The sequence below is a fragment of the Tursiops truncatus genome, chromosome 14, assembly GCF_011762595.2.
Source record: "Tursiops truncatus isolate mTurTru1 chromosome 14, mTurTru1.mat.Y, whole genome shotgun sequence".
In the NCBI taxonomy this organism is placed as follows: domain Eukaryota; kingdom Metazoa; phylum Chordata; class Mammalia; order Artiodactyla; family Delphinidae; genus Tursiops; species Tursiops truncatus.
This window is the reverse complement of record NC_047047.1, coordinates 69,898,928-69,923,566: the sequence shown is the minus strand read 5'-3', so window position 1 is coordinate 69,923,566 and position 24,639 is coordinate 69,898,928. Positions and strand designations below refer to the sequence as shown.

Sequence of the window (24,639 nt, the reverse complement as noted above, 5' to 3'; positions counted from 1 at the left end):
AAAACTGAGATCCTAAGAAGTTGTCCTATACCTGATGTCACAAAAGCAGGTTAGTGGCGAATCCTGCTGTCAGGCATAGAGGCATTTACTTATGAAGTCTACCCTGTAAGGTCTCGCCCAGTATGTCTGCAGCTCTGAGTAGGACTTCTTAGAAATCTAAAGAAACAACTGAAGAGGAGAGAAGCATTAAATCTAGATTCTAATTTAACTCTGCTACTGATTATCTTTGTGATTTTTAGTAAGTGTACCATTCTTTGATAAACAGAGGTGAGAATCTAGAAGATAAATTAAGCGCATAAGGATGACTGTAGACTAAATTCCAGATATTTGCTTCATTTCCTGGTAAATGTGCAGTTATTCAAGTAAACACAGTGGTATATTCACAATCCCCGAGTAATCTGTAAGTGAAACACTGGAGAATCCAGAATCCGTGTTGCTTTAAGTGGGGTATATAAATGTGTGTAAATGTTTTTCTTTTGTGAATTGTACAAACTGTAATTTATAATAAAAAGATCCAATTTATGACTTCATGAGCTAATGAGAAAGACTTCCTTAAGAAAATTAAATTAAAATTAAATATTGTTTAACTAAAAATACAAAAAAGGACTACACGAGAAATTGTGGACATTTTACTTTTATATTCCTGATTAGGGGTATTGCCATCACAATTGGAGCAGAGTCATTATTTTCCTTAAATTTAGTACTGCAAAGGCCTCTCCCTTTATTGCATCAGGAAATAATCATAGAATCTCTTCTTGCTAGTTCCCCAGGGACCCATTTTAGACAAGAGGAATCCTAACGGCAGCCTGTACAAAAAAATCTACACATTGGAACCTCTATTGTGAGAGCAGATATTAGTATCCGTTTGGCTTATTCTGTAGATGATTTGTAAAACCTTAACACCAGTATTAGTTGCATGTATTTAATTAATCTCTACAGAGTTGTATAGTTGTTTCTTCTTTCCCTCTGTGATAAGTCAGGCCCCTCTACTTTCTTTCCTTTTACATTGGAAAACTTAACATTTTTTTTCTTAGCAATATAAAATAATGAGCAAATTTATGTTGTAGCTTAATAGTCTTAACTCATCTTAATTATAAATTAAGATGCGATGAGACTGTGTTCAACTCTTAAAATACATGATTGCTATTTAATCTTTCAGAAATTTAAGCCATTTTAGCAAGTAAATATTTTGTATTTAGCTTATATTTTTATTGAAGGCCTATATCCAAATGGATTGTCCAAAAAAAGAATATCAAAAGGAACACGTTTGTTTAAATGAGGAATTCTAAGTAAATATTTTTATTACAGTTGGTTCATTAGAATTGAGATTGACATACAATCATAATGGTTTCGGGTATCACTTATCTGGAACTCTGATTTACCAGCATAGTTTAATTATCTAAGCTAGTAGTTTTCAGTTCTTCAAAACCATGTTTCTCTTTGGTAGTCATAAAAGTAATCAATTCCTCTTTACTATTATTTGAAATTTAAAATAAATTTAATTTGTTTTGGGCTTCCCTGGTGGCACAGTGGTTGGGAGGCCGCCTGCCGGTGCAGGGGACATGGGTTCGTGCCCCGGTCCGGGAGGATCCCACATGCCGCCGAGCGGCTGGGCCCGTGAGCCATGGCCGCTGAGCCTGTGCATCTGGAGCCTGTGCTCTGCAACGGGAGAGGCCACAACGGTGAGAGGCCCGCATACCGCAAAAAAAAAAAAAAAAAAAAAAAAAAAAATTAATTTGTTTTAAAAAAATCAAAAGATTTAGGTACAAAGTACTGCTTTGTTTTCAAACTCATTAACATGTCCCCAATTTATTGAATTCTGTTTAAACTTACAGAAATTTCTGAGTTCCATGGACCACTTCAGAGGGTCATTAAACTTTCCTGGCACTATATACAAAATTTTGTACACGTGAAAATTCTTTTGAGGTGAAGTGTCTAGCTTTTATTGAAGTCTCAAAGCTGTCCATCACCCAAACAAGGTTCAAAACCCTTTTTATAAGGCTTCTGAAGCTTCTTGCCTTCTGAAGGGATAATGAAGGTAAATCTGCTTTGCTTTCTAAAGAATCTTGAGTGACCAACCTCCATTTTTCACAGGTGAGGAAACTGAAGCTCCTAGAAGTTAAATGACTTACACAAGAATATTGTATGAATAGTTTAATCCTTGTCAAATTAACAGGGGTCCCTCTGGGGCTCTTGTGGCATCTTGATTTCTTAGGGCCTTTTTAGCCTTAAGGCTTCTGCACAGAGATTGTTGAACTTTCAGCTGGGCAGCAAGGTATTTGAATACAAAGCTTTTATGGGTGTGATAGAGATCTCTCCTAATTTGTTCCAATTATTTCATGAAATACTAGTGTGATACTAGTTATATAGTTTCTTAGAGGAAATCTGTATGGAGGGCCCCTAAAGCATCAAAGGAAAATCTCTAAGTCTTCATAAAAAAACTATACCTTTGGCAATGTCCATATTGAAGTAGAATTTAGGAGCAAGGTCATGAGACTTCAGACTACAGAAATTTCAGGCCTGTGAACCTTTCGTTAATTCATTTAACAGATGTTTATTGTGTGCCTACTATAGGGATATAGGTTTTACTAGTTGATAAAGAATACTTGTGGTAAAATATGAGATTGTGTTCATTTAGTAATATCACCAGTTTAATTAATGTTGGAAGATGTTTTTCTAATTAACCCAAAGGAAAAAAAATCATACAATAATATAGACAGCAACTTTTATATAATAGTCATTAGTATGCTAATCTGATAGAGTTATGAAACATTATAAATTCTCAGACTACTGGGAATTAAGGAGATCGCCTTATTTAAATACAAGACCAAAGCAAAAAAAGAAAAAAAAAAAGATTTTGTTTCATTTACCATTTTTCACTATCTAAGATTTAACTATTTTTCTTTTTGTAAAAACAGGTACAAAGTTTATTATTAGACACATAGCACAATAACAAGTGGGAGAACACGCAGAGAAACAGTTTAGTGAAGATAGAAGCAAGGCAGAGATGCACACCGGGAGAGGAAGGGTGTGGACGTCCTCCCTAAAGAGGAGGAGCGCAGTAAAGAGGTGGTTAAGTCATTTATATAGGGCAGTTCTTCCGGGTCTTTGTTTACCTTTGGCCAATTATCTGGTTTCTTTTTCTGCACCTGACGTGCCCTAGGACCCTTCCCAACACATGTGAGCAACTTTTTTCCAAGATGGATTACAGCCCAGAGGCCTTAGCATGGCTTTAGCATCACACATTATGGGGTGGTGCCCCCTCCTTTTTGACCCCTAAGGTGCAATGTTTCCCTTGCCCCAAGGATAGGAAATGTATGACCTCTTGATCTTTTAACAGGGTTTAGTCCCACTCTGTCCCTGCCATAAAAATGTCCAATGTCTGGTTATTTACCCTATTTCTGTTGCCGGTTTTTATATCGAGGTGCAGATCTCGAAATACAGACAGGAGTTGGTTCATAAATATGTAGTCCTGGAGCCCGTTTGTCTCTTGTTTCAGGAAATGTAAACAAGGGGCTGGTAATGAATGTCCGGCCTGGAGCCCATCTTCTTCTCACCCCAGGAAGTGTGAACAGGAGGCCAGTTGTAAATGTCTAGCCTGGAGCCCATCTATCTCCTTCCTCAAATCCCCCCTGAGAGATGTGAATCCCAATAAATCTTTATTGGGAGGATGAAGGGCGAAGGTCTGTCTTCTCCAGCTTCCTCATGTTGGCATGGGGCTCGTAGGCCCTACCTAGTTGGGGTCAGAGAGCTCTCGTCCTGTCTCATTAAGGGGCCCATGGTGACTTCTCTTGTTATTCTGAGGAGTAGCTAGAATCTGTGCATCACCGTCATCTTGAAGGGAAACTGTTGTAATCTGGAAGAGACAAACTTAACAAGTAGATTAAAAAGGCAAGGGCCAAAGATCAGTAAAAGAAATATTGAAACCAGGGGCTCAAGCAGGGGTAAGAACCAGGTTACATTTGATAGCGTTACTTTAACTGTACTCCAGATAGTGTTAGCACTTGGGTTACCCTGTCCAAAGGAATGAAGCCATTGAGCATGGTCATATAACTTTTTGACGTCTTTTTCTACTAACCCAGTGTTATTGATGTAGGTATAACAGACCTAGTTAGAAGTAGTTGGAGGAGTGACAACCTGAATGTCAATAGAGGAAATAGATCTCATTTCTTTTCAGGAGATAAAGCCTGAAACCCAGTCTGGACCTGGCACTTTGGGGTGACTTGTAGCCAGGTAGCCAGTTGTCTAGTTTCATCTAAGTAGGTTTTAACTTTTAATGTGGTATTAACACATAGATAACAGGTACTATTGGTCTGAAATTTTTCTCCTTAATAGTCAAAGCAGACATTACCATTAATGATGTTAGTGTTTTTCTAGGTATGAGAAGATGTAAGAATTTGGACTCATAAAATCTTTTTCTGAAAATATCTAACTATCTGAAGGCCTGTCCTGCCAGTTTTTCCCAGAGCACAGAGTGCCTCATTTCTGATCTCCACCCTGAGCTCCTTTCAGGGGGTGTTGAAGGTCAGCAGCTGCAGTGGCCATGATTAGTCCTTGTAGAGGTAGATGGCAAGTGTCAGTTTCCAGTCAGCAGGGCCCCTTCATGGTCATAAGTTTAACCATGGTTGGGGGGGCATTTCATGGCCATTTTATCCCATGGTGCGAGGAATGCTCACTCTCAGGTCTGGCGAAGATTTCGTTGACAGGCCACTCAATGTGCTGTTACTGGACTAGCTCTGTTAACAGTAGCCAAAAATCTCTGGACCACTTGTCTTACTAATCCCTTATGTCCAGGTGAATATTCCCTCTTGTTGCTTCTTCTCATATCTAGAGTTACACTATTACAGTCATTGATTTCATATGGAACTATATATCATTATTTGACCAGAGGCTCAGTCACACATGTGGTAATGTAATAAACAACAATTTTGTAAAACAGGCAATATAGAAAACAGTATAGCCAGCAGTATTAGTAAGGTCATAAGTACGAACTTAAGTCAAGAACTTCCATTAGTTGTAGCCCAGTATATACCCAGGTTATCTGACTTAGTCTGTTCTGTTCCAGCCCTTGATCTTTCAGGGAAATTGTATATTGGCATTGTTCATAAGGCATTTCACCCAATTTTCTAGTGTAACTAGACTGATTATCCTTAGTATGATTTAATTGTTCCCAGCATAGAGGAGCTGATAAAGCTGCTGGGAACCTAAGAGTTTCCAATCTCAGGAGGGAGCAGATAGAAAGATGAATGTTTTAATTTTACCCACAGGTGTAAATTACCAAACTGTTGTAAACCATAAGTAGCTTGAGGAGAAGAGCTTCTTTACATCTTGAACTCCCGGGTTTCGGCACCATCTGATCTCGGAGAGGCAGCAGTGAGTGGTGGCGTGAAGTGAGATCTTAATTCCCTGCCGAGGAATTGAACCTGGGTAGCCTGGATGAAAACTAGGAATCCTAATCACCACACCCCCTGGCTTTTGCCCCCCAGTGAAAAATGCATTTTTCATGGAGGCAAGACTGTAAAAACAGGTACAAAGTTTATTATTAGAGACACAGCACAACAACAAGTGGGAGAGCACACAGAGAAACAGTTTGCTTAGTGAAGATAGAAGCAAGGCAGAGATGCACACCGGGAGAGGAAGGGTGTGGGCGTCCTCCCTAATGAGGAGGAGCCTATTATTCTTAAGTTAGTGGGTTTTTTTTAATGTTTAATTTCAGTGGTCATATCTTACATTGTGAACATAGTTCACAAAAATTTTTATATTACTTGGTAATGTAAGGTAGCATAGTTGCAAGTGTAAAAGGTACAGCAAATTCATTGGAAGTATCCTTAAATGAACTTAAATTTCAATCGCTTTTCATATATACTTAAGATGCTTTCAAAATAAGGATTTAATATACATTTCAAAGAACTAAAGACTAATCCCACTTTACAATATTCATTTTACATAGTATGCTTGAGATTTATGAACTGTGAGATTCTATGTGTGTCTTTCCAATTCCAGTTAATCAGATTGGCTTTTCAAACTGGAACAAGATTCTTCAACATTCTAAATCTTACTCTCTTAAGATTCCTTAGCCAGTTCAGTTCCTTTTTTTTTTCCCCATAAATTTATTTATTTATTTTTGGCTGTGTCGGGTCTTCGTTTCTGTGCGAGGGCTTTCTCTAGTTGCTGCGAGCGGGGGCCACTCTTCATCGCGGTGCACGGGCCTCTCAGTATTGCGGCCTCTCTTGTTGCGGAGCACAGGCTCCAGACGCGCAGGCTCAGTAGTTGTGGCTCACGGGCCCAGTTGCTCCGCGGCATGTGGGATCTTCCCAGACCAGGGCTCGAACCCGTGTCCCCTGCATTGGCAGGCAGATTCTCAACCACTGCGCCACCAGGGAAAAGCCCCTCAGTTCTTACAAAGTAATCACTTCAGAGGAATATAAATGTAGTATTTGTATCGTGTTTGTTTTCACATTCTGTTCTTTTTAAATGGTTTTACTATATTTCTATATGTTTATGGTATGTAATTGATTTCCAAGGGTGATTATATGATGAACAATATTTTAGTTAATAGGCAGTTAAGATTCAGTTGATGCAGAAGCTTTAGTTATGTATGTGTCCCTTCCCTGTGCTCCCATGAATAGTGTATCCTGAGCTCAGAACCTCATGATGTTTATTGCATTTTTTTTTTTTTTTTTTTTGGCGGTACGTGGGCCTCTCACTGTTGTGGCCTCTCCCGTTGCGGAGCACAGGCTCCAGATGCGCAGGCTCAGTGGCCATGGCTCACGGGCCCAGCCGCTCCGCGGCATGTGGGATCCTCCCAGACCGGGGCACGAACCCGTGTCCCCTGCATCGGCAGGCGGGCTCTCAACCACTGCACCACCAGGGAAGCCCACCACTATATATTTTTACATGAATAAATTGATTGAGGGACATGAGGGACCTGGCTTTGTGTCCCCTATAGTCACCAAACAAGACTTTAAACTCTGGGGCACTGTATTAGTCAGGGTTCTCCAAAGAAACAGAATCCATAGGATGTGTGTGTGTGTGTGTGTGTGTGTGTGTGTGTGTGTGTGTGTGTATTAGAAGAGAGAGATTGATTGATTGATTGATTGATTTTAAGGAGTTGGCTCATGCACTTATGGTGGGTGGCAGGTCTGAAATTTGCAGAGCAGGCTGGCAGGGTGGAGACCTGGAGAAGAGTTGATGTTGTAGCTCAAGTCTAAAGGCAGTTTCCAGAGAGAATTACCTCTTCCTTGAGGGACTTCAGTTATTTTTCTCTCAAGGCCTTCAACTGATTGGATGAGGCCTACCCACATTATGGAGGATAATTTGCTTTATTCAAAGTCTACTGATTTAAACGTTAATATCATCAAAAACCCCCAAACAAACCAACCCTTTACAGCAACATCCAGACTGGTGTTTGACCATATATCTGGGCACTGTGGCTTAGCCAAGTTGACACGTAAAATTAACCATCATAGGTACCAAGTAAGTAATTAATTCCAGTGGGGGAAAAAAGATTCCATAGTATTTTCATAAATGAAATTAGCTATGAAAAAAATTGAAATTAGTATAAGGAATATTAACAAGTTAAAATTAAAAAGAAACATGCATGGCTATGGCCAGGAATATATTTGTATAATATAATTTTTATATTTAAGTGCAGCATAGGAAAACAAAGCATATGAACAAGTATTACAAAATATATAATAGAAAATTTTCAGGAAACAGTGATCAGAATGGGATTAAAGGCAAGTATTCCTAAAGAACATGAATTTCGATCAAATTTTGAAGGAAGTGTACAGCTATTCATATCTATGGAGTTGGGGCATAATCCCAAAAGTAAAATACCAAAACCTTATGAGAGGCTTGGAGAAGGAAAGACAGGGAAAAACTGAAGGGGGGCCTTGAATATATATTTTATATTTGTTTAGCTAGGCAATTAAAAAAAAAAAACTTCTGAGAGTTAATTAGGAGGGAAGTAATTAAATAAAACATTTCTTAAAGATACTGTTCTGCATGTATTAATGGACTACAGTGGTTTCTAAGGCTAAGCACGGGATGTCAGAACCTGGACAAAGATTTATAAATAGAAAGAGAATCCAGATCTCTTAGAGATTGATCAAGGAATTGACAGAACTTTGTGATTTAATGTTGGAGACAAATATGAGAGAGATATACTAATTTTGTCTAAATTGGAAGTCTGGTGCCATAAGAATGATGTTGTTAATTTTGACAGTGATGTGGAAATATAGAAAATGAGCAGGTAGAATATGGTGAATGTTACACACATATGACTCAAGGGATGTTCAATACGGTAAAAGTTACTACATCACTGTACTATAATATTCTAATATTCTACTCTGAGGCATAAAGTATAGTACCTTCTTATTAAGGAATTTTATTCTACTTGGTGAAACCAGCATACTTTTATTATAAACTTTATAGTGTGAAATTTAATATTTGAAGATATCAGACATGAAATTACTGGTAAATCATCTCTTAGTATCTACTGTGACAAAGACAATGAAAACTGTAGAAGTTCAAAGTGAGAGGGTATTTAAGGGTATTCCTATTTTCTGGGAAGGATTTATGGCAGATATCAGATTTAAGCTCCTATAGATAGGATTTGAAATGTTTTACATAATGGGGCTAATGGGGGCAAGCAGAAAGCCCCACATGTTGGATGCTTAGCTATGGCTAAAATGTACTATGTGTTTTAAAATAAAACTTTGTTAATTTGGATATCTTATACACAACCCTTTAATCTGCTTATTATATATAATCATTTTTATATGACCTGCGACTGTAACATCAGTCAGTTGTATAATTTACCTTTTTTTCTTTCACTCGCCATTCTCTTTAGTTTATGTCTCAAAAATCCATGAAAATATTGGTCACTTCTTGAGGGTAGCATTGAGATTATCTGTTATTTCCCTTTGGTCATTGTTTATTTTGTCATCACACTGTGATGTGTGATGATGTGTGATGTGTGCCCTTGTTTTCATTACTTTGCTTTGTCCATAGTCCTAAGAGTGGCATTAATTGGGCTGTTTCTTGGTCCAGAGCCAAGTATTCCTACTGTTGTCATTGCGCTTGAGCCTACCTTCTCTTGCTTTCTTTCCAGATAGGAGCTTCTTTGAATGGTGGTATTTCTTCCTGTGCCTGCTTCTCAAGCCCCATTCTAATTTCTCTTCTCCAAACCTCATTGCCTCTTACTGTTATCACTGCCGTGGTAAATTTCTTCTTTGGATTGCATTTATAGCAGTTTTTATGATATGCATAGAATTTGAATTACTGAAATAAAACTGTATTTTCTGTACCTCAGTTAATATTGGGTACCTCAGTTTTCATCAAGTCAGATAATTTTCTTAACAAGTTGTCAATGTTTTCAGGGTTTCAGTACAAGTTATCATCTTGCAATACAAAAATGATATCTGGTATTGTTAAGGTTTGTCACAAGGTTACCGGAGATGGAATATTTAAAATATCATGCAATATACATGGAAAACTTTCCATAATTCTAGCTTCTATATTTTAAAAAATAATACTGTTTATTTATAATCAGTCAATGAAGGTGCACTTTAAACAATACTGGGAGAAAAGGATTTAACAGCTCCTGAACATCCTAATACCACTTCTTTCCCTGACCATTTTATTAATTGGAATTCCTCTGGAGATCATTCTGTGGAAAACAACTCCTCCCTCCTCCCACCTTTACCCAAGAGGTCAGAATACAAGTATTCCTTCCTTTGCATGTACTTTAATCTTGCTTAGAGTTATTATGTCTTCCCCCCTTAATTGTTCATTGTTACTACTTCTGTAGTTTCAAAAAATACCCACTATAATTAAAATTCAGGAAGAGCATTGAGACTTCAATGGAGCTGTCAGTTGTTATATTAATTACAATTTACTGAATGGCCATATGATTGGGGAAGAATAGGAACAAGTAATTTGATGGTTAACTGGTACAATTTTTTTTTTTTTACAATTTTTAAATAAACTCTAAATTCTTTACTACATTTATGTGATAACTAGTAGTTTCTTGAATAGTAGTTCTCTAGGTAAGCAAGACAATGTATTTTGGTTAATAAGGAAATAAGAAGGGTTATTTGAAAATATTTAGGTTATTCTCCATAAAATACTGTTCTGTAATCTCCTTAGTCCATTTAATAAAAATTTATTGCCCTCCATTAGAAAGTAGATATAAAAATATTGTTTAGTATGTTAATATGAACCAAGCAGTAGTATGTATACCAGCCTAAGAAATGGAATTTTACCAATACAATGGAAACTCCCAGTGTAAACCTATCTCAACACATCCCTCTTTCTGTCTCCTTCTAAATGTAAACACTATACTGAATTTTGTGAGTGTTATTTTTTTAATTTAAAAATATAAGTTTTACATATATATCTATGCCTAAGTAATATAGCCTATTAATTTATTTTTGAACTTTATAAAAAATGGTACATTGTATGTATTCTTCTTAAGATCTACGTTTAAGTTAAGATTCATTTACATTGCTCTGTAAGACATTTATTTTCATGGCTAGATATGAATATGTGATGAATTATTTTATCATTAATTGACACGTTTGTTTTTTCTATTATGAACAGTACTTCAATGAGTATTCTTACAGATGTCTTGTGGTGTACATGCACAGAAGCATCCCTACCTAGGAGTAGAATTGCTGGGTCACAGAGTATATGCACATTCAGGGTTTTTTTTGTTTTTTTTGTGTGTTTTTTTTGCGGTACGCAGGCCTCTCACGGTTGCGGCCTCTCCCGTTGAGGAGCGCAGGCTCCGGACGCGCAGGCTCAGCGGCCATGGCTCACGGGGCCCAGCCGCTTCGCGGCATGTGGGATCCTCCCGGACCGGGGCACGAACTTGTGTCCCCTGCATCAGCAGGCAGACTCCCAACCACTGCGCCACCAGGGAAGCCTGCACATTCAGTTTAAATGCTAAATTATTTTTCAGTTTGGCTTGTGACACAGGGTGGCTAGATGTACACTAAAAATTTCCTCTTCTTCCTGGGCAGAGTTAGGTTGTATTTTCCACCTCCCCTGCATTAGGAATGTACACTTAAATGATTTCCAGTCTGTAGAATGTGAGTAGAAGTGGAAGCGCGGAGTCCTAACCACTGGACCGCCAGGGAAGTCCCTCCTTTTCATTTTTAATAATTAACATGTATCTTTTTCTTTCTTGATCTCAAGAGGAGAATTTTATTACTCATTTTAAAGAACTAACTTATGGTTTTATCATTCTCTTTATTGTGTTTTTTTCCATTTCATTAATTTATGCTTTAATATTTCTTCCTTTTCACCTTTTTTCTTTAGATGGGGTGGTTATTTTTTTAGTTAGACATTTAGCTCATTAATTTTCAGTCATTCTTCTTTCCTAATAAAAGCATTTATGAGAATACATTCTCTGAGTATAGCTTTCACAACATTTTATAGTTTTGAAATGTAGTATTTCTTTATTGTTGCATTCTTAGTTTAAAATTTTTTGTTATTTCTTGAGTTGTGAGTTATTTAAGACATAATTTTAAATTTTCAAGTGTATGGCAGCTTTATGTTTCTTTTTGACTTTTATTTCTTTGCATTGTGATCAGAGAATGTAGTCTGATAGTGATCGTTCCATTCTTTCTTCCATGTCTCTTAACCTCTCTTTTGTATTTTTCATTTCTCCGTGACTTTGTAGATGATTTTGTCATTTCTGTCTTACAGTTTACTGACTCCATTCAGTATGTTTTAGTTGTTATTTAACATTGTGATTTTACTTATAATGTTTTTCAGTTCTAGCAGTTCTATTTGTCTCTCTTTCAGATTTACCTGTTCATTTTTTATATTCTCTTGAATCTTACTGATGTTTACAATTCACTCTTTTCTTTCGCATATGTATTAAGCATATTTAATGTTCTATATTTGATATTTCTAATACCTGAAATTTTGCAGGATATTTCTGCAACCAATTTTGTTGTTTATTTTTGCTGACTTTTTTTACTTGTGTAAAAAAGTCAGCAAAATAAACTTGCGTGTTTTGTGATTTTGTTTCTGAATTATGAACTCATTTTGTATTGGAACCCTGTGTAATTATGGAAATTCTTTTCAGGTTGAGTTCAGGGTACATTGCTCTAGAGAGGATTTTTATTTCCTTCTACTGTGTGCTTGGAGATGGGGGTCTGTGAACCTGGATTTTAATTTAAAATTCGCACTCTTGGTTTTAAAGAATGTCCACATAGTATAGATGAATTCAGGCATCAAATTCTCATGTATTTGCTAAAGTTGAGGTAAATTTTCCTTGATGTTTGCCTTTAAGGTGTTTTTAAGGTGTTTGAATTCATTCTTTTCCTGGGTTATTATTTATCTTGGGCCCTGACTTTGTCTGTTGGTCTCTGATCTAACTTCAGGAGGCCTGAGCCTTTTTCCTTGGTTCCATGCATTCCTAGGTTACCAGGATCCACATATGCCCCCTGGAGTATCTGGCAGCTTCACTGCTTGCTTTTCTGTTTGTTCTCTTGATTTGTTTTTATTCTCGACATTAGTGATTTCCTATTGCATTCTTTATGGTATATCCAACATCGAAAAGGATAATTTTTATATTTTATTGAATAATTTTAAATGCTATGTACCAAAAATGTTTTAAGATCTGTAGTTTTTAGTTTATTTCAGGGAAAGGAAATCCTCTTAGAGAATTTTCAAAAGCATGGTTTCTAGAGCCCAACCCAGACCCACAGACCAGAAACTCCAGGATACAGGGCCTGTGGGTATTTTTAAAAGCTTCTTAGATGATTCTGATGCACTGCAAGGTTTGAGAATCACTGACATAGAAAAAGTTGACAATTTAGTTGTGTAAACTTAAATAATTAAATATTGATAGCTAATGTTTATTGAAGATAAGGTAACATACATAGTAGAATGCAATAATCCTAGCTATAAGTATTATTATTAATTAATTAATTAATTTGTTTGTTTTTTGGCTGCGTTGGGTCTTCGGTGTTGTGCGCAGGCTTTCTCTAGTTGTGGCTAGCGGGGGCTACTCTTCGTTGAGGTGCGCAGGCTTCTCATTGTGGCTTCTCTTGTTGCGGAGCACAGGCTCTAGGCTCACGGGCTTCAGCAGCTGTGGCACGCAGGCTCAGTAGTTGTGGCTCAGGGGCTCTAGAGTGCAGGCTCAGTAGTCGTGGCGCATGGGCTTAGTTGCTCTGTAGCATGTGGGATCTTCCCGGACCAGGGCTCGAGCCCGTGTCCCCTGCATTGGCAGGAGGATTCTTAACCACTGTGTCACCAGGGAAGCCCTATAAGTATTATTATTATGTGCTAGGCTCCATTCTAAATCTTTCACACATGTTGTCATTTATTCCTCACAGCAACACTATAGCTACTACTACTATCCTCATATTATAAATGAGTAAATTGAAGCACAGAGAATGTAGCACAATTGATATTTGAATTCAGATAGTCAGTCTAATTCCAGAGCATGTAAGCTTAACCCATCATCTTTATAGTCTTCCAGCTACTTCACAAACATTTTATTGATTCCCAGAGGGCATCTAACATTACAGAATATAGCAGGAAAAATATATTTGAATCATTACATATTCATGTTGATTCAGCATAGGTACTGGGGAAGGAGGATAGTATAGTAGAAATAGCTTCAACTGGTAGTGAGATAGACAGGCATGGGTCTTTCCTCATCTGCTTGCTGTGTAGCTATAAGAAAGTAATTTATCTTTTCTGAGCTCTTATTTTCTCATTGGTAAAGGAGAATAATTATTTTTACTTCATAGAGATTTTGAAGAAATAAAATTAAGTAACATATTGCTTGACATACAGTGTATGGTCAGTATCAGATTCAAGGTATCCCCTAAGAAAATTATGTTGACTCCCATACAGAATATTGTAGTAAGCTTTAGTCTGGGAGCAGTTGATGGTGCTGGTGAGGGCAATGCTGACTGTCTGTATTGAGAGTATACTTGATGCCAAGCACTGCCCTAGGCTCTGGAAGCCGTGAGTAAGACATAGCCTTCCTGCTCTCAAGGAGCTTATAGTCCACTTGGGGTGGGGGTGGATCCAGACAGATACACAGGCAAATACTTTGCTAGATGCTGTTATGGGGGAAGCATAGGGTTCTGTGGGAGCATATAGGTGGGTTACTCAGCCAAACCATAGCGGATGAAGAATGGCTTCCCAAAGGGAGGCGGATAATGATGTGAAGGATTAGACTAGTAAGTCTAGATAGAGGGCAAAGAGACGGCTGGTAGAAATTTGTCATTGCTACAAAGGTGTCCCATTCATTAATGAAATAGGTGTCCTCAACATTAGTGAAGATTTCAGGGATACCAGGAAAGTATGCTTTTGTCAGGTCAGTGTTGAAATATTAAGAGCCTACTTTTAGGTTTAGGTGTTACTAAAACAGTTTTTAAAAAGTAAAATAAGAAGGGCTCTATTTATATATAATAATGAAATTTCTATCAAATAGCACTTTCTGAGGTCTTGTATTCACATGGCCTACATACTTGTTATTCAACATTATTGTCACATTAGGTTATACTTACGGGGATGAGAGAGGGAAAGGCACAAAGAAACAGTGAACTTCAGAGGATGGAAATGATGATTTGTGAGTTGGGGTGAATACCGCTACCACTATGTGCTGTTTATACATTTCCCTTTCTCTCATCATCCTTACTCACATGTGATGAAAAATTATTTGTTTGAATGGCTCATTGACAGTTCAATTTTAATTTGGTGTAGTACACTGCTCTGGTGGTTTGATATTGATCAACAAAATTGTATATATAGGAGATAAGATTTCTTTCCATCTTTTTCTAGTGCCCCTTCCCAATAAAACAACCTACTAAAAATATGGAAGGGAAAGATCACTCCTATGGCAAAACTGAGGTAAGAAAATGCGAATGAATAAAGAATTCCTTGGAAGGGAAGGAATATGGGTCTAGAAGAAAGAAGAGGGTGTTGAAATAGGCTATTGTAATGGATAAAATGATATCAAAAATTAAAGGAATAATGAATGAGCTTGGTCTTTAAAAACACCTCCAAGGCAAGCACATTCTGGCAGCCTGAAGAATGTGACTTGATGTAAGAATAGATTTTGATCTCCTACAGCTCATCTTGTACATCCATATGAGGACTGTGGTTTTTGCAAGAGCCGTCCCTGACTTGAGCTGGGTCAAGTGGAGCAATTGATGTGGGTATTTGGAAACATTGGAAACCAGTTGTTGGGGTTAAAGCTGTTAGTCCCTGAGGGGTAAGCAGAGGGTAGAAAGAAAAAGGTAAAAAATGAAATCATGTTTGTGAAAGTAAATTCTGAAAAAGATACTTAGGAAAGTTTATAAAATGAGGTTGAAACTATGAACATGTTTGCTGTGATAATAAATCTTAGATACTAGGACTGGCCAAAAACTTGAAGAGAGAAAAACAGTTTTAGGCGCCCCCCTCCCTGCTACCGCCACCCCCCGAAAAAAACCCTACCAAAAAACAAACAAACAAAAATCCTTTATAATTCTGTCCCACAAACCTATGTAGAAATCTGCACTGTTTGGACCTTTATGGCGTGAAGTTGGGGGAGGGTGGTAGATACCTTGAGCATAAAAATCATGTAGGTTCAGTGATTGTGGTGGTGTTGGGATATGTTGAATTCTTGGTGTCTTTGTGGGGAAGTATTTGTGCCTCACTGGGTTTATTTTAGCAAGGACTCTTAACTACCTTTGGGTACTTTTCTAAGAGTTTGTTGTGTTTTAAAGGGATTGTGATTGTTTTGTCAGGTTCAAAATAATTCTCGAAACTGGACATTATGGTCTCTCTACTCTCAACTTCTGGTTTTCCTCTTACCTTTATTCATTTTTTTCTCTCTCTGTCTCTCTTTTTTTTTGTTGTTGTTACTTGATCTTCCAGCTTTAACTGCCCCCCTCCTTAAATATGGGAGTGTTTCCATAGTAATCCGTTCTCCTCTCTTCACACTTTTCCTTGATCATCTCATCTATTACATTATCATCAACATGTCCATGATTCGAAAAACCTTTATATCCCACTACTTTGGAGGTCAGCTGGATAAGATCTGCTTGGATGTCATATTCATAATTAATGTGTACATTAACTGAATAACTGAATTCATTAGCTTCTCCCTCAGACATCTCATCTCCTGTAAACTCAGTCTTGGCTGAGTGGCTTTAATATACATCCAAACTCCCATGATAGGTCACTTGGTGTTTGTAGAACTTCTTTAGAGAATGTAATCCTGAATGTAAATAAAGTTTTAGCCAGAAAGATGCCTCATCATAGCATTGTTTTTAATGCAAAAAAATTGGCACTAATCTAAAGTCCTGCACCACTGCCCTGCTTAAAAACTGACACACACACACACACACACATACACACAGAGGAATATTTTACAGGCAATGTAGAAAAATATTTAATAGCATGAGAAGTTATATATATAAATTTAGTGGAAAAAGATGCTCTTCATATGTACACTGATACCATAATCATTAAAACTATAAAAAGAACTGTGTGTCTATATTTGTAGAAGAATATGTATACAAAGGTTTGAATTAATTCTAGATGGAACAGTTTTTGGTGATTTTTATTTTATTCTTTTCATCTACTTGTATTTTCTAGACTTGTACAGTAAACATGAATTACTTTCATAATTCACACATGGAGACAATTTGGACTCTATTTTTCACCTCCAACTCTTGTTGATTTAGTCCAGTGTCTCATTCAACCCAGCTGTTGCTGCATGAGTTCAACTGCTCATTGTATCAGAATTAGACTATCATAGCAACCCCCTTGATTCCCTTGCTCAGCTGCCAGAGCTATCTTCCTAAAAATCTTAACTGGTCAGGTTCTTCCCTTGCTTAACCTTTCCAGTTTAGGTAGCTAAATGTTAAATCTCCAAAACCATCAGGAGTAGAGTAAATTTTGAATGTTTTCCCTTGTTACAGCTGACTCTGTATTTAGCCAACTCAGGATGTAATATAACGTTTTCTCTTAACCCTAACCAAGTCACCTTTGACCAGAGAGCAGATAGTCATGCCAGATTGGGGTTGGAGGAAGGGAGAAAGTGGGAGGGAAAATATGAATTGAACTCAGGTGTTTGCAAATCTTTGCTCTTTGCTTGTCCCTTCTGTTCTACCTCTGCAACCTGTCATATTTTGCCCTTGCTGGGTGGGGTTTTTGTTTGTTTGTTTTCTATTCAAAGGACAGTGTATTGGTTTCCTTGAGTATTTAGTCAGTAAGAACAAATAGCCAAATAATGAAAATCCACCAGTTTTAGTGCCAATTATTATATTAGCCGATCCTATTAGGAGTATTTATTGAAGCATGTCATGCTAATAGTCCCTGAGTGTAATTATACTTGCAGATTTTTCTTGCTTTCAGGGAGTCTCTAACATGTTCCAGATGGTTAAATAGGAAAGAGTAGACATTTTGTACTGTCTTTTCAATTATGATTAGGAATTTGATGTTACTTACTCCTTATGTTAATGTTATTGCTTTTGTTAGATCTAAACATGAGAGGAATTTAAACAAAAAAAATTTTTTTTAAACTCTTCTACTATGGTCAACAATTAACAGGAGTTTTCATAGATTCTTTTCCTCTGTTAAATTGTTTAATTAATTTAAGCATCATTAAAATGAGATAATTGCATCATAAGTAGTAATTCATTTATGAATATAGTCCTTAATTTATTCTTGGAAAGTATTCACTTGGGTTTGTTTCAGACTTAAAATTACATGGTGAACTTTCTTGAAACTTTACATGAGACTGAAATAGAATAATTTTCCAAACTGTTGAAGGTTCTTTGACCTTTTCCACAACCTAATATGACCCTAGATTCAAAATCAGTGGGATATTTACTTTAAATTTTTCCAGTAGTAGTAGTGATGACTTTCCTTCATGTATTCATATTCTCTTGTCTGCCATTAACGGACCATCCAGCTTCTCTCATTTGCAAGGCAGTTTACCAAAGATAGGCTTATAGCCTTTGAAATCAGAACAGAAAAGTTAATAGAGCATAGGGATCCAGACCCATAATCCTTGGCTTCATTATGACCTTATGTTAACCAATTTGCTAACTGGTTAGTTGACGTGAAGAAATATGTTGTTTTTCAATAAGAGATAGAATACTCTGTCATTCACTTTAACAGCCTGTATATTTTCATAATGTAATTGTTGAGGGAGGACAAATGGTTCTTCCATAGACTGCCATTCTCTGTCCTTGGAGCGTACTTCAAGAGTTCTTGCAAACTAGAAAACAAGTAAAAAACATAAAAATAGAATACCAACATTATTTTTTTAGTGATGAATGAAAGCATACTATTCCTAAAGATTTTGTTGGGATGAAGGGAGTAGCTTACATTCTATATCATCCAGGAAGACTTACTTCCTGTCAATTGCCTTTAAATATCTTTGTTCATTCTCACACTTTCCTGTTTCTCATTAAGCTACTGCATCTCTACCTCTTCTTGACCTTCTTTCCCCCAAACAACTTGCCACCTCAGCCTCTTCAGACTCCTCAGTGCTTTTCCTTCATGCCTGCTCTACAAATTCTTTATAGTTTTTCCAGGTAAAATTCTTATCCTTCTATAAAATTCTTTAAATTCCTTCCCAGCAAGATCAAAGTTAGCCTAAACCAAGACTCAGAAAAGCATATCTTTGAGGAGATGCAGTTCATCTTGCAATAATAAACTGGCATTAAATTGGGATTTCCATTTTCATGACTGTTGCCAAACTTTGTTATTTGGTTTGTTTAGCATGTGCAGCAAATGTTGTGATCAAGTTATTATTAACTATTCAACATTGTGAGTCTATCTGAGAATAAGAAAAATAATATGGACAAATTTAATTCATATTTTTGTGTGTTTTAAAGTATTATATATATTCATTTGTCTCATGTATAAAAATTTGATTTTATACAAAAATATGTTAAGATGGGATTAATTTTTAAAAGAATGATTCAGGGCTTCCCTGGTGGCGCAGTGGTTGAGAGTCTGCCTGCTGATGCAGGGGACACAGGTTCGTGTCTCGGTCCAGGAGGATCCCACATGCCACGGAGCGGCTGGGCCCGTGAGCCATGGTCGCTGAGCCTGCGTGTCCGGAGCCTGTGCTCCGCAACGGGAGAGGCCACAACAGTGAGAGGCCACGTACTGCAAAAAAAAAAATAAAGAATGATTCATACTAGGATTCCATTGAATGAAATATTTCAGTTTTACATATAAAGAATGAAGTTTGATTTATAAAATTTAGTATATGCAAGACCTTTCCAGGCATCAATATGAGTTACATGTATGTGATGAAATTCAGGCTAATTAGGGAAAATACCTCTCTGGGTTAATGGTAAGAGATGATAACAAGATATTTGAAAAGCAGTACTGCTATGGATTCTATCATACTATTACTGTGGCTTCTATGATAGTACCTGATACTATCTTTGATCTAGTTAATAACGAAACTAGAATTTTTTCTTACCCCTTCTTTGCAGTATCACAGCCTCTATCTCTTTCACCCACTCTACTTTTATCATGATGTGGAAAGAGCTGTTACTGTGATTCCCATAATCTTGGAGGCAGAGAGAATTTACTTATCCACCTGACCGCTTTCCTGGACTTTGATGCTTGAAACACTCCTGTCTTCTTCAAATATTTAGAAAATTGCGGTAATGGTACTTCAGTCCTCATCTTCCCTAAGGTTTCCTTTGTCCCCTTAATATACATCTGGTGGATTTAAGATCTCTTTGGGGACTTCCCTGGTGGCGCAGTGGTTAAGAATCCGCCTGCCAATGCAGGGGACATGGGTTCGAGCCCTGGTCCGGGAAGATCCCACATGCCGTGGAGCAACTAAGCCTGTGCACCACAACTACTGAGCCTGAGCTCTAGAGCCACGAACCACAACTACTGAAGCTCACACGCCCTAGAGCCTTTGCATTGCAACTACTGAGCCCACGTGCCGCAACTTCTGAAACCTGCACGCTCCAGGGCCCATGCTCCGCAACAAGAGAAGCCACCGCAATGAGAAGCCCGCACACCGCCACGAAGAGCAGTCCCCGCTCGCCGCAACTAGAGAAAGCCCGCGTGCAGCAATGGAGACCCAACGGAGCCAAAAAATAAATTAAATTTAAGAACAAAGAGAAAAAGATCTCTGTTTTTTTCTTTTCCCTTTGAACACTTTAACCACAGCACCTCAGTGTTTAACTGAACACAGGTACTGTCTATAGATTCAAATTTCATTTTGTGTGTGTATGTGTGTGTGTTCCGGCAGCTTTCTAAGCAGAGCTCATGAATTTGCATTCTCCATAGGTCCAGTTTGTTACTGGTTTCTATATTCCTGTGTCCTAGGAGGCTGTGTTAGGAATTAGTACATACGTTTATCTCATTTCCCCAAACCTAATGTATGACCTTACTCTGTTAGCTGGCTCAAGTTCTGTTCATGGCACGATAGGTGCATGGTAGTACTAGTGACAACTCTATTCCCCATGTGTTCTGACTCATTAACTGCGTGAGAGGCAAATGCTCAGCCACTCCAAGGAAGTCAGGCTGAATCAGTCTGGCAAAATGGATGTCGAATGTGGAAGAGGGAGAACCATAGAGCAGTTCGACCTTTTAGTGCACATTGTCCCCCACCTGCCAGGTACATAGACAGTCATTATACTAGAATTTGACATAAATAACAATTAATTTTCTTCCCTTCTGGGGAGGACGGAGCAAAGGTAAATGCAATGTTAAAGTTCTTGATTCTTCTATGCCAGGGTTTTTCAGTCTTAGCACTATTGTCATTTTGGGTCAGATAATTTTTTTTTTTGCGGTACGCGGGCCTCTCACTGTTGTGGCCTCTCCCGTTGCAATGCGCAGGCTCAGTGGCCATGGCTCACGGGCTTAGTTGCTCTGCGGCATGTGGGATCCTCCCGGACCAGGGCACGAGGCCGTGTCCCCTGCATCGGTAGGCAGACTCTCAACCACTGCGCCACCAGGGAAGCCCTGGTCAGATAATTTTTGTTGTGGGCGCTGTCCTGTGCATTTTAGAAGGTTCAGCAGCATCTCTGGCCTCTACCCACTAGATTCTAGTAGCACTTCCCACCCCAAATTGTGACAACCAAAAATATCTCCAAACATTGCTAAATGTTCCCTGGAAGATACTGTAGGTCCCAGCTGAGACCTGTTGTCCTGCACTTAATGCACTTTTGATTATATGATGAGGACAAGTTCTTAGAAGATTGCTTTCTATGTGCAATTTGATTATTTTGGCAACTCTAGAAAGCTGGTACCAATTTACATTCCTGACAATGGTGTGGGATATTGCGTATTTCCTTAGACCCTCAGCAGTGCTGTATTTTGTCAGTCTTTTTAATCTTTTACCTATCTGATAGATGAGAAATTACTTTGCCTTAATTTTAATTCAAACAATTAATTAGGTTGGATATTCTTTTCATTTTTATTGTCCAGTTGAAGATCATCTTATATGCATTGTTTATTTTTGTTCTTTGCCCTTCTTTGGGGGATGTTAACTTGGTCATTTGTGGGATTATGAGATTGTTTTCACTGTTAGGAATTTTTCACAGTTTCATGGTTAAAAATTATCACTTAAAAAAATTATCACTTTTTCTTTATAGCTTCCAGCTTAAATTTATAACTAGCTTTATGTTCATGTCTTTCCTAGTAGATTGAATTTATTGAGATGTCATATATAAGATACTCAATATACTTTTAGACTAAATTTAATGTAGAGGAGCATTGGTACTTCTCCAAGGAAAGAGTGAAATGTATACGTGCATGCAAGTGTTAGTGTGTGCATGAATGTGTGTATATATGTTTGTGCATGTTTACATGGGCACCTAAGAAAAGAAGGCTAAAACACTGAGCTGTAGGTATGTCTGCATTTGCCAGACATTGGAAGGATATTGAGAAGTTGATGGCAGGCAATATAGTTTCTTGGAATGCACCTGAAAGCTCAAAGAGAATATTGCTCTTAGAACTGGCAGAAGGTTCACTGTAAATATCCCTAGCCATACTCTAGAAGGTCAGACAAGAGATAAGGGTAGGGAGGGTTAAAAGGAGTTAGAGATGACAATTCAGAACAGTGATATAGTAAGGGTGTAGCTTAAACTTCATAGTGGAGTCTAAGTAACATAGAATTTGGGAGATGTAGGTGTAGGTTGGTGGGAGAGCCCAGCTTATATGGATTATCAGTTAAACTTTCTTACTTTTTCCATTTTTATCGGGGAATTTCTGTTCCTCAGTGTTCCTAGATATCATCTTATTTTCCTTTTCTAGGCTCTGGATCTTTTTCTTTGAAAGGATCTTTGCCGCCTTCCTTAAGAGCACAGAAAGAGATAAGAAGTATACGTCCAGAGCAAAAATTCACAAAATATGGTCTGTGGACTCTTGGGGCCCTGCGTGGGCTGCCATAACAGAATACCATAGACTTCATGGCTTAAACATGCACTTGAAAAGAATATGTATTCTGCAGTTTTGGGGCATAGTGTTGTAAAAATGTCAGTTAGGTCCAGGTGGTTGATAGTACTGTTCAAATTTCTAAGTCTTTATTGATTTTTTTTTTTCAGAGGGGTCTGCTTCTATCAGTTGATGAGAGGAGGGTGTTAAACTCTCCAACTCTAATGTGTGTTTGTTTTTCTCCATTTAATTCAGTCATTTTTTTGCCTCTTTTATCTTCAAGCTCTGTCATTAGAGGGTATGATAGATAATAGGAGACCTTGAATGCTAGGTAACAAGAGTGCAAATTCTTTATGGAAACTGTGGAAAAGCCCTCTTGAGTGGTGACTAGGGGTGTGACATTGTGAACATGGAGCTGTGGAGAATTGTTTAGCAGGATGCGCTGTGTAGGCAGACCAGGAGTAGAGGTTAGATATGCTGGTAAATTGCCTCAGACTTGGATTGCTAACAGTATGGAGTATAATGATGTTATTAATGGATTGAATATAAGAAATGCAAGAAGGAGAGGTGGGTTAAACAGTCCTAAGAAACTAAGTAACTGGCAAAATACTAGTATGGTTGCGAATGATAGCAGTGTACTTAGTAGTGACTTTGAGGGATAGTGATGAGCAATTTCTTTTTGGCCCATTAATTTGGGGTGTTGCCTGGATATACAAATATAGACATCATATAGGTAATAATGAGAAGCTCAAGATTAGAGAAAGAGGATAAGAGGTTCTTTCTGCTCCGTTTTTATTATACACATACTACGAAATCATTCATTTCTGAAATAATTTTGGGATTAAGTTTTTCTTATTTGTGGCCTCAGCTCGGATGTTACCCTCACATATAAACTCTCCTTACTCACTCAGTCTAAAGTAATTCCCCTAGTAACTCTCTCCCTCAAGTTATCCAGTTTTATTTACTGATCTTTTCCTCCCATTTGAATGTGAGCTTTGAAGAGTAGGAACTTCATCGCTGTTGTTCAGTGCTGTACCCCAGCAGCTGGTACAGTGCTTACCACGTATTGGGCTCTTAAATATTTGAGGATGGAATGACTCTTGTCTGTTACAAAAGAAATGATGTGTACTGAGTAAAAGAAATAAAAAGAAATGTTTTACTATTTGGTTTTAAGAATACCTTGCGAATGTTTATTACCAGTTTTTTTAAGTCATAAGGCTAGGCCTTTGGTTATTATCCACTCCCCCACCCCAAGATATGTCATGTTACTAATGGAAAGTTCTAATTAAATGTAACCATAGATTTGCATACCTCATTACATGATTATAACTTTGTATTCCAAAAAATGGAATTTATTAAAACCTCTAAGCACATATCCTGGTCACGTCTCTATTTTAAAAGATAGTATGTAATTTAGAAAGATCATAAAAAAGAAAGAGAAATAATCTAGATAGAAATAGTTTTATCAATTAACTTTAGTGAGTGTCTATCCTTGGCTACCCTTGAGAGGTACGAAGAGGTAGTAAAACCATCTTTGTCAATTGACAGTGTGGAGGGGTAGATAGTGCACATAGAACACTGTGTAATGCAAACATTCATCTGGTAACATATGTACCAATTTTAACTGTTACTAAAAATGATCAAACCTTTGCTTTGTTTTAGGCCTTAGTAAAATGCTATTTTCTAACACATATAAATCACGTATTGGGAATTAAAATCTGATCTGAGCACCTTGCTATAATGTTTTAGACATTTAAAATAGCTTAGTTTTGGAAATTCCCTGGCGGTCCAGTGGTTAGGATTCTGGGCTTTCACTGCCAGGGGCTGGGTTTGATCGCTGGACGGGGAAAGATCCTGCAAGCCGCATGGTGCACCAAAAAAAAAAAAAAAACACTACAGTAGCTTAGTTTTGATAGTCGTCGACAATTGCCTTCCAATTTAGTAGAGTTGCTCTTTAGGAAAGAACTAAACTCTTGTAGTTAAGGTGTTAAGTTTCATTTTTAGCTCTTTGAGTGTGGACTGTCTCCAACACGCTGGTGTTTTCTCTTGCCTTGTGGCAAAAACAGAGAGGTAAATTATATTGCAGAATGCAGCCACAGAAATAGGCGTTCCCCGATTAGTAGAGACTAATCTAGTAGTTTTACTACTTTCAGCATTCTTTCTTCCCTGTGTTCTCACCTCCAAACCTTTGCCTAATCCCTTATATTAATAATCTAGTATACCTCTCCCCGAGCCTCTGATACTCCTCTT

The 24,639-nt window shown here is 37.7% G+C and overlaps 1 protein-coding gene across 8 annotated transcripts in view; it reads left to right on the top strand.

The window, feature by feature from the left end:
- Positions 1 to 24,639, top strand: part of NCOA1 (nuclear receptor coactivator 1) — a 260,501-nt gene that overhangs the window by 108,008 nt on the left and 127,854 nt on the right. The window contains exon 3 of one of the 8 annotated variants that reach the window (XM_073791695.1): positions 14,818 to 14,886. The exons of the other annotated variants lie outside the window; for them this stretch is intronic. The gene's annotated coding sequence lies outside the window, so the exon portion shown is untranslated. The remainder of the gene's footprint in view (positions 1 to 14,817; positions 14,887 to 24,639) is intronic. 8 annotated transcript variants of the gene reach the window in all.